This window comes from Ascaphus truei, chromosome 3 (genome assembly GCF_040206685.1).
Source record: "Ascaphus truei isolate aAscTru1 chromosome 3, aAscTru1.hap1, whole genome shotgun sequence".
In the NCBI taxonomy this organism is placed as follows: domain Eukaryota; kingdom Metazoa; phylum Chordata; class Amphibia; order Anura; family Ascaphidae; genus Ascaphus; species Ascaphus truei.
Window position 1 is genome coordinate 282,566,750 of NC_134485.1, and position 10,746 is coordinate 282,577,495.

Genomic DNA, 10,746 nt, shown 5'->3' on the forward strand with positions numbered 1-10,746 from the left:
AGGCTGGGAACAGCATGGGAGGGGGGGGAACTGGAAATAAATATAACAAGAGAGAAAAAACCAGCGCACTGCAAAAGTGGGTCCCAAGCAAATGAATAGTAAAAATCTTCTTTATTTAATTCATCTAAAAGTGGAGGTTTACACCCTCCTACGCATTTCGTGTAAACATACACTTTATCAAGGATATCAAGGATAAAGTGTATGTTTACATGAAATGCGTAGGAGGGTGTTAACCTCCACTTTTAGATGGATTAAATAAGGAAGATTTTTACTATTCATTTGTTTGGGACCCACTTTTGCAGTGTGCTGGTTTTTTCTCTCTTGTTCTTATTTGCTTCCAGAGACCAGCATCTCTCTACCAGGCTGCACGCCTCATAGGACATAGAAAAATGGATTTTGTGAGTATTATTGGCAAAAAAAGACGGTGTGAAACAGCGCTAAAAAATATATGAATGTGTACTTAAATAAATACCAGTGAAAAACAAGGCAGCCTGGCAAATACTGACAGTACAGTCAGACAACAAAGCATAGAAAAAAAAGGAATTACCGGCGCCTAAGAAGTCCATTAAATAAATGTCAATTAAATGAAAATCCAAACCATTCAGTAGAGAATCCCAAAAGTGCCCTTAAGTGAACAGGCAGTGAAGTGATACAGCAGTGCAATATGTGGAAAAAAAGACAACAAAACAAATTATGGTGCAGTATGACAATCAATGTTCACAAAGAGCATTCAGGACTAACAACACACAACAAACATGACACACAGACAACATGTCTTCACTGCCTGTTCACTTAAGGACACCTTTGGGATTCTCTACTGAATGGTTTGGATTTTCATTTAATTGACATTTATTTAATGGACTTCTTAGGCGCCGGTAATTCCTGTTTTTCTATGATTCATTATTGAATACTTATTGTGAGTCCAGAAACCATCCCAATGAGGGCTTGATCTAGGTTATTTTAGCCTTTTTTCTTGCCCTTCAGGGATTATTGGTTCTCTTGGGGACTTTACTTCTATTTCTCTCACAAACCCTTATGTCCCATACTGTTCATTTGTTTGTTACAATCATACAAGGGATCAAATGTTGAGCGCCTTTATCACTTCAATTTGTTATTCTGGAAATAAATATAATCCACTATACTCACACGGCATTGGCTGCTTAGTTTTAGTTTGAGGAGCGCTTGTGTAATCTCCTCTTCAGATACTGGGCCAAATTGAAAATTGTGGGCAGTGTTGGGAGGGGGTGGGGCTATGTGGGTACTCCCAGGATGAGATTCAGGTTTGTGGTTTGAGCTGCGTTTCGCTAATAGGTTAGTGGCACACCCACAAAGTAATCATTGAATGCATTTGCAATGTCAGTGGGGTTTGTCAGAGTAATATCCCCCTTAGTGATATTACTTGGTTGTTGATGGTTAGGAGGCTTGAATATATTGTTGATTACCTTCCAGAAGTTAGCTGGGTTTGATATATTTTGGTGGAGATTGTCAGAGTAATATTGTGCTTTTGCGTGCCTTGTTTGCCTTGTACACATGTTCTGCAGGCATCTGTAGTGATTGAGATCCTTGGTAGTGCCAGTTACTTTGTAGCTTTTCCACAAGGTATCCATGAACTGGTAGAGTGCTATAAGGTCAGTTGTAACCCATGTAACCCATATGTGTTTATTAACTTTGTCCAGCTGGTCTCAGCTGTTTTGGAGGTTGATGGCTCCTCCCTCCCAAGGGTTAAAGCTCGCCCCTCCCCCCTTTTCGAGTAAGTAGTTCTTTCATGCATCTGGTAGTGACAGATCCAATGTGATCATTCTTCCTATAACTATTCAAACGGATATCTACAGGAAACCAAACTCTCGTAATGCTTTTTTCATGTCCAACAGCGATCACTCTAGACTCCTTAAGAGGGGTATTTTGAAGGGACAGTTTTTGAGACTAAAAAGACTCTGCTCTACGGAGGAGTCTTTTGAATTGCAGTCCACTGATTTGGCTCATAGATTTCAAATGAGAGGGTATGATCGCTTACACATTATGGAGGCTCTCCATGAAGTCATATTACTGGATCGGGGGGATCTTCTTTCTCATGGAGATGTTCGAACAAATGTAATATGGGGGGGGTTCTTCTCATAAGAGATCCAATCAGAATGTACCCTATTTTATTACACAACAATGTAAACAAGCGGATTCAATTAGACATATTATTTACAAACATTGGGATACCTTAAAGTTAGACATGGATCTAAAGAAATTTGTCAATGATGGACCAAAATTTGTGTTCAAGAAGGCCAAATCATTGGCGGGCTTCCTGTCACCCAGTCTATTTCATTCACATCACCAACAACACATCTCTAATATACCTAAAGGTTTTTTTAAATGTGGCCATTGTGTTGTCTGCCAATATGCTGTTCCGATTGCTAACATTAAATCCATAAAACCAAAAAAGAATATTAAAATAAATACATTTATTAATTGTAATTCTAATATTATTTACATACTTAATTGCGGCTGTGGCAGACACAACGTTGGTCGCACTATCAGACCACTAAAACAAAGAATTATGGAGCATGTAAGAGCTATTAAGAAAAGTGTCACCACACACCCAGTGCCACGGAATCCAGAACTTCTCCTTTTCTTCTGTTGAGCATGTTCCTCCACCCATTCGGGGGTGGGGGGGTGATAGATTGAACATGCTCAACAAACGGGAGATGTTCTGGATTTTTACTATGGGTACTCTCCAACCGGTTGGTATCAATCAAGATTGGGAACTAATTCATTTTTTATAATTTTTTGTAAATGCATATGATTTTCTTTTTTGTTTTTAAAAATTATAATTTTCTTATTTTGTTTATTTCTTTCAGATTTATTTATATTATACAGTTCCCATCAGGATTGATATTGGTTATTGCCCTTGGGCTATATGTGACTTGGTTCTTATGATCAGTCATTCATTGTTAAAAAAATTCTTATTCACATCTTTATTTCCCTTTTATTGATTCCTCATTTTTTCTTGTTCATTTATAGTATGTGAGATTATTTAAGATATACAAACACATTTATAACATTTCTTTTATCAATATTTAATGTTTTCATCAATATATTTTTCACATAGGTTTAATTTATGAATATTTTTGTCCTTATATATCTATTTGCATATGTTTATACACTTTTTAGGTTTCATTCTAATATTAATTAATATTGATAGGATTTCTAGATATTTATTTCATAATTTGGGTTTGATAGAGATATGTCTTGTATTTGAAGTATGTAACATTGGATCTTTAAGAATTTATATCCATATATGTATTTTACATTTTTATATATGCTTGCATATATACACTTTCTCTAAGTGTTGTATTTGTGTCATCCGTGGGTATCATGCACTTTACATTATTTGTTTATATACATTGCTATAGATATTATTTAAATTTTTTCTTCTGAGTATTTTGATTTTAATTCTTATATTTGTTTCTTTTTTATATTATATATTCTCTGTTTAGTCTCTCTATTATGGTTTTCATTGGCAATTTTGATTTGTCATTTTACCAGCCTTGTATTTGTTTTCTATCATGTCTGTTACAATTCCTTGCTTTGCTGCTCTGATGCAGAGGTGTTTTTCCCCTCTGAGGGTTCTGTAGCCCACTACCCGGTCTTGACAAACAGCTGACCGGGCTGGTGATGTTTGGGGCGAAATCACCTCTTCATTGGAGCTGCTATTTAAGGGAGTAAGTTGGGAACGCAGGTCACCCTTTGATAAAGCGCCATGCAGGCGTGAAACGTGTTAGGGGACCCTTTTTCTTTAGCATCTGCTATTATGTATTATGATTAAAGCATTTTTATTTTTCCAACTTGCCTTCAGCCCTATTTTGTTAGCAGTGTACTATCATCTTTTTTATTGTTCCTTCCTCTAACTATAGAGGTAAATAAGAATTTTAAACAGTTAGTGTTAGGACCTGCAATATTTGGTCATGCCTTGAAGTGGCTTGCAGGCTTAAAATGCTTTGGCCTAAGGGTTTATCTAAATCACCCTTTTATCAAGAGATATATAGGTATTTCACTGTGTATTTTTGTCATATTGGATGTAGCTTTGGTCTTTTTGTTTTTTTGTTGTATATACAGTATTTGGCCACGCCCAGTAGCACTCCAATTGACACATTATATATATATATATATATATATATATATATATATATATATATAGAAGTCCTGCGAGAGGTGAGCGGAGCACAGCAGAGCAGATGCAGGGGCTATACACCAAGGTGAATAAAAATCCTTTATTGCATGATCGACATCATGGTAGTGGGTAAGTAAAAATCTCTCTCTATATATATATATAAATGTGGTAATTTGGGGGGTTTCTTAGTGCTTGCTGTGTATCTGTGTGCGGTTTGAATTACACAGGACCCATCAAAATAAAAATGTAGGCGATTTATGTATTTTCAAAACATTTAAAAAAATCATAAAGTAAAGAAGGAAAAACATATAAGGAATTAAGGCAAAAAAGAGAGAAATAAGAAATGGTCCAGAGGCATATACAGTATATGCAAAATGATATGCGTCAGTGCTTATTATTATTATTACTATAATAATAATTATTATTATTATACTATAATAAACCATGAACACTGCGATGTTCTTTTAGCCTTTCTTGTGGGATAGGCAGGGATTATCCTTCAATTTCTCATAGGGTTGGAAAAAACAGAAAAAAAGCCAATGATTTAGAAGGTTATTGAGAATTTCTGTTGTGGTGGATATGGTCTTTGGGGATTCTGTGGGTCCTGCATTCTTCAGAAGGTATTTTCAGGGGAAAAAACATTATACAGGTTATAATTTATTATGCCACACTCATTTTGCTTCAGAAATATTTATTAAACTTTCAGTTTTTCTTGTCATCTTTTAATTTGCTCTTTAATTAGGAATTGAGACTTATTATAATGGTTTTCTTTGCACCATGTTCATTATTGTGATTCACAACTACTGTATACATGACCCTTACATGGATGTGGCATACAACGTTACTAAAAACAGATGTTTGAAACGTAAAACCTAGTCTGTATAGTTCCATGGAAAATATTTCAATACATCGAGATATTTTCAGTAAAGAAATAAAAAGTTTTTACTGTGAAATACCTTATATGGAACCTATTTTATACAATTATAAAGCATTGTTAACTAAATGTATATCACTTTATCCACTATGGAGTAAGTTGTAAAACATTTGTACCAGGGTTTAGTTTCACAGTAAAAATCAGTAGTTCAATATGTCAGATGTGTGTTGATGTGTTATACTCTCCCCTTTCTTAAATCACCTTCACTCTGGATAAGGGAAGTAAGGAACTGTGTCTTATCTAAACTACTTTGAAGATCTCCAGTGTAAATATAAACACTGAACATCTACTGTAGCATGCTACATATGGAAACATTGGGAATTTACGCAACCCATATAAACTCTATCTGATTTCAACCTGCTATTCATCACAGGTCATTGAGGAAGAAAGAATTTAGAAGAATTGCACCAATAAAACAGATAAGCCTTTTCATTGTTTAGGCAGCTTTCAGCTGCTAAATTTAACATGTAGTTAGAAGTGCAGTAAAATATGCCTGATGGGCGGCTTCAGCAAAGGAATGTGTTGCTGATGGTTTATGGTTTCTTTTTATTATGTTTTATCTTTGGCAGTTGCTGCATGAATGTGAAGTTAACTCAAGAAACATGCTACTGAAATTATCACTAGCAGTTTTGTACATTGCTATATATTCATTGCACCTACACAAAAATATACTTACATTTCTATGTTGGTCAACAAAAAGGTATTTCAATACATAAAGAATGTATTTTCCTTTAAGACCAGTAATGGAAACTTTCAGTATGTTACTTAAGTTGCACTATCCACAATTGTTGTGTCTCCTTACAGTTTTTTAGTTTTTATATAAAGGAAGTGGCCTGGTGGGCAGGAGGACAATGGCCACTTAGGCTACGGCCCCAGTGCCTGTGCTGCACGCGTGCCTGCGGGACTGGCGGCACGTGCAGCCGTGTTCCCCGGTCTGCAGTGAGCTGTACAGGGAAAGACAGGGGGGCCATGATGGGGGCGTGGCCGTGACATTACCCGGCAGTTTCGCCCTCATTGCCTGAACTGCCGGGGGGTGCGTGGCCTAGCGCTCCATCGCGAGTTCTGCTCTCAATTTTCTTGAGAGCAGGAGAAACTGTTGGCGCAGCATGGCGGCCCCCCCTTGCAGCGGGCCCGGTCCCATTGTGGGGCAGCTCTTCTACCTGCGGCATCCGCCACAGCGGGCGCTGCAGTAGCCAGCAGGGACCTAGCCTTAGGCTAGTCAGATTTTGAAGACTTGGCTATCAACAGCCTGAACAGAGCTGCTTTGAAGAATTAAGAGAGGGATCTGCAGTTTCAAATCCAGCCACAGATAGTACCTGTGAGCAACTAGATATCACATTGTTGCTCCACTGGACCAGTCCTTACTGATTCTCTATTCGGGCTCTGTAGCCCCTCCTGTTGGAGCTGGTCCCTGCAAATCTGTGTATATTTCAGTTTATGTGTTCGTCAAACTCTGTGTAAGTCTTTGTACAGCACCGACAAAGTTTATTGCAGCAAATGCCGCCGGTTCACCGGGATTTACTCCGGCTGGTGCTTAGGAAAGTCAGCACATCAGCCGCATCCAGCCGCGTCCCCTCCGTTCCCCCCCCCCCTCCAATCCGCGCGCAATTTAAACATCTTCCCGACCCTCTAGCTGCGCCTGCTGTGCCCCTCTGCTTCCCCGCTCCCCCGCTTACCTCACTTCAAACCTTCAGGGGAGTCGGGGAAGCCGGGGAAGCCGGGGAAGCCGGGCGCTCGCTTGACTGTGACGTCACCGACGTCACGCGAACGAGCCGCTTCCCAACGCTTCTCCACGCTGCCGCCACGCATCCTGCCGAGCGGCATTTGCTCGAATAAACTTTGTCGCTACTGTATATGTGTATGTGTATGTATCTTTGTGTATGCATGTCTGCTTATATGCTTGTTATTATGGGCAGTGCTGTTCTGATAAATGTGTGAGTGATTTGCTGGACAGTGCAGGTTAGTAGTTATGTGTTCTTTGCTGATCAGTTTGTGAGACTTTATGCTGGTCTGTGTAAGTCTGCTCTGGTCCTCTGTGTACTTTTCAGAGAATGTGTACTTTATGTGATTGGTTATTTGTATGTAGTAAATGTGCGTGTGTTTGTGATTATGGTACCTACAGTATATATACAGTTGATATGTGTGTGGTCCACTAGCCGTTTGGTTTCTGAGCTGGTAGAATACATTTCCCCCCTAGTTAAAAATCTGCCAGTCTGACTCTATATATACATCATGCATGTCACAGAAACTGTTTCACAGTATTCTCACCACATACAATAATTATACTATAGAGAGGATTTGCTAGATTTGTGTGTCTTTAGGTCATTAAAATCCCATCTTGGCTGCTGGGAGAAGATGGCTGCCCTCTCCCAGGTGTGTGACTGAATGACGTGGGCGTGAGAAAAGATGGATCAGGAACGTGATAAACACGGAAATCACTGACGCTACAAAACCCTCTTACAGGGGGAAAGAGATGGTTTGCATGCAGAGATTGATGTGCCTTGCTCCCACAGCGCTCTGAGGTTTAAACGATACAACAAAATCCACATGAAAAATATGTCAGGAATGTCTGCAGGTTACATCCAAACCAATCCATAGCAGATGATTTTGAAAACTTCTGCCAGGCAAATAGTGGCCCTCTACCATTACTGTATCAGAGTGAGCCAGGAGAATGGAAGTGTCCCCCACTGAGTAAGGACTCAGATATACGGACAGACTGCCTCCAGTACAGGAGATGTGATAATGGAGCCTTTGCTGGGAGTTTGAGCTGCCTGGAGGATTATTCTGAGCAGCTGAAGGACATGGTGACTTTTTACCTGGGCTGCAGCTTCTCCTTTGAAAATGCTGTGCAGAAGCTTGGAGTCCCTGTAAGAAATTTATAGCAGCAATCCAATGTGAGCATGTATAAAACAGCAGTGCTCTGCTCCGGAGTGGGCAGCTTCTCTTGTAACCTGCTGGTCACCATGAGGCCAGTTCCTCAGGACAAGTTAGAGACAGTAGTAATAGCAACTGAACCAATGAAGAAATACCACGGCGCTCCGGTACAAATTGGCAGTTCAGACTTTCTAGGGATAAGAGGACCTTAATAAGACAGACTATGGCGACCCAGTGCAGCCCCACCCTGGAGATGTCCCTGTATTTTGGGCGTGTGGGGTAACGGGAGATGAAACTGTTAGTAGCTGCAAATCTCCCCTGGCTTTCACTCATTCTCCTGGCTGTATGTTTGATACTGATGTCAGAAATAAAGATATGACAGTTAGCCCAGCTGAAGAAATCCCCGAAGTATTGCAAGTTTCTTCCAGTCCTCTGCATTACAGTATCGTTTCCCAGCTGGCAGCAGCAAAGATTTAGACCTGGACTCTAGAGAACGTGATTAGAGTAGAGCTGCTTAAGTCCAGCTTATCTCTTTTGCACGCCAAGTCTGTGCTCATAACCACTGGGTCCCCCACACACTTCCAGCATGAGCCTCCAGAAAAAAAACGAAGGTTTTCCTGGAGCCATTGCAATGGCGGCCATGTTGCAGGGTCTGGGGAAGCAGGTTGCAATAGTAACAGATGAGCGAGCCATTGGCCTGAATTTTTTTTTCTGGATAATGGACAACAGCAAGGACTATTAAAGACACCATTACCACTTGTATGTTACAAGGAGGAGGATGCGGATTCTGCTCTGATGTTCTTGTGTGAGAACGGAAACCCAAAAACACCAAGGTTTGATCACCTGGTGGCCGTGTAACGCGCGGGGAGATCCCATAAATAACCTCTTTCTTGCTGCACAGCACATCCAAGGTGTCACTACAACTGGCATCAGAGACTGCGGTAATGAACTGGGGATTGGCAAAGTGAAAGAGTCCGTGAAGAAACACATAACCAACGGAGACGTCATCGCGTGCAAAGTGGGGGCAGACTTTGCAATCATAGCAGGGGTCTCAAACTGGGGCGGGTACGCTGTAGCTTGTCTTAAATCTGTGTGAAATCCACGAGCAATACTTGAGGAAGGCGGTCGGTTTTCCCAGATCGTCCAAGAGAAGGATTTGTGTGTCTACTCTTCCTTCTATTGATGAAGGGAAGCTGTTAAACATACTTGTCAGTCACGGAGTCCGGAGTGGGAAGACTGGTAATCTTGCCATGGAAATAGATGGACTTGCATTCTATAACACTCATATCAATATGATTCAGAAACTACTGGATGTCACATTGTAATTGTCACAGACGCCTTATTTGTGCAACCTCAATCCTTGTGCACTTCACGTTGTGATAAATGTTTTTATAATCACTAAACAAAGAACAATCTATTAGCAAAAAAAAAAAACACCTCGAATTACTGCATGCCACGTGATGCGTCATCACAGCCACGGCCACCTATCTGCACAGTGATTTCAGAGAGAGATGGTGAGACAAAGAGCTGTCTGAAGTGAGAGGATGAAAGAGACAGAGAGACACACACAGTCACATAGACACAAGCACAAAACACAACAGAGACCCAGAGAGAGACAGAGAGACCCAGAGAGAGACAGAGAGACACAGAGAGATCCAGAGATAGACAGAGAGACCCAGAGAGAGAGACAGAAAGACCCAGAGAGAGACAGAGAGACTGTCACGCTGTGTAGCCCGCAGACCAGACCAATCCCCTGTACTGAGGTGGGATGTAGAGTATACGCACCGACAGCAGAGGGGGCATGTCCAGGATGTGGCGTAGTAGCGTGGCCAGGCCTGGATGTAGATAAAGAATGGTCAAGTACTTGCCGAGTCCGAGGATATAGAAAGTTCCGTAGTCAAAATCCATAGCAGAGTCCGAGGGTCTTAGAGGTTAGAGTAGTAAGTAGGAAACCAGAGTTCAGGAGCCAGAGGGGGTATTCAGACGAGCCGGGTCAATAGCTGTAGGGAATAAATACAAAGAGAGCACGGCCCAGGTTCCAGGCAACACAGGTAGCAAGGAGCTATGCAGAGCAAGGAAGTGAAGGCAAACCAGGATATTTAAAGCGACAGTGACCAATCCGGATGAGGGGCATGGCGGGGGCGTGTCGAGGAGCTGCTCGTGAGTGGCTGAGAGACCAGGAAGTAGTAGAGCACAGCTGAGAGTCTGTAACACCAGTGCCAGAATCCAAGATGGCAGGCGCGGCAGAGTTCAAGGTATGCGCTGGGCGGCGGCATGGGTAGCGAACGGGGGCAGGGGCAACAGCCGCTGCAGTACTGGTAGTGGGTAAGGAGGGGTCATGCCACAAGGGACGTGGCCTCCGATTCCTTACAGAGACCCAGAGAGAAGCAGAGAGACCCAGAGAGAGACAGAGGGAGTTCCACAGAAAGACTGAGAGAGACAGAGAGAGAGCGAGGGAGAGAGAGAGAGAGAGAGAGAGAGAGAGAGAGACAGAGACAGAGACAGAGACAGAAAGGGAGAGAAAGGGAGAGACAGGCAGACCCAGAGAGAGACATAGAGAGAGAGACAGAGAGAGAGACAGAGACAGAGAGACAGAGAGACAGACAAACAGAGAGAGAGACAGAAAGACAGACAGAGAGAGAGAGAGAGAGACAGAGAGACACAGAGAAACAGACAAAGAGACAGAGAGAGACAGACAGAGAGAGACAGACAGAGAGGAGACAGACAGAGAGGAGACAGACAGAGAGGAGACAGACAGAGAGGAGACAGACAGAGAGAG

The 10,746-nt window shown here is 41.7% G+C and overlaps 1 pseudogene; it reads left to right on the forward strand.

The window, feature by feature from the left end:
- The first annotated feature begins 7,566 nt into the window (after positions 1–7,566).
- Positions 7,567–9,292, forward strand: LOC142491070 (D-glutamate cyclase, mitochondrial pseudogene; annotated as a pseudogene).
- The last annotated feature ends 1,454 nt before the right edge of the window (positions 9,293–10,746 follow it).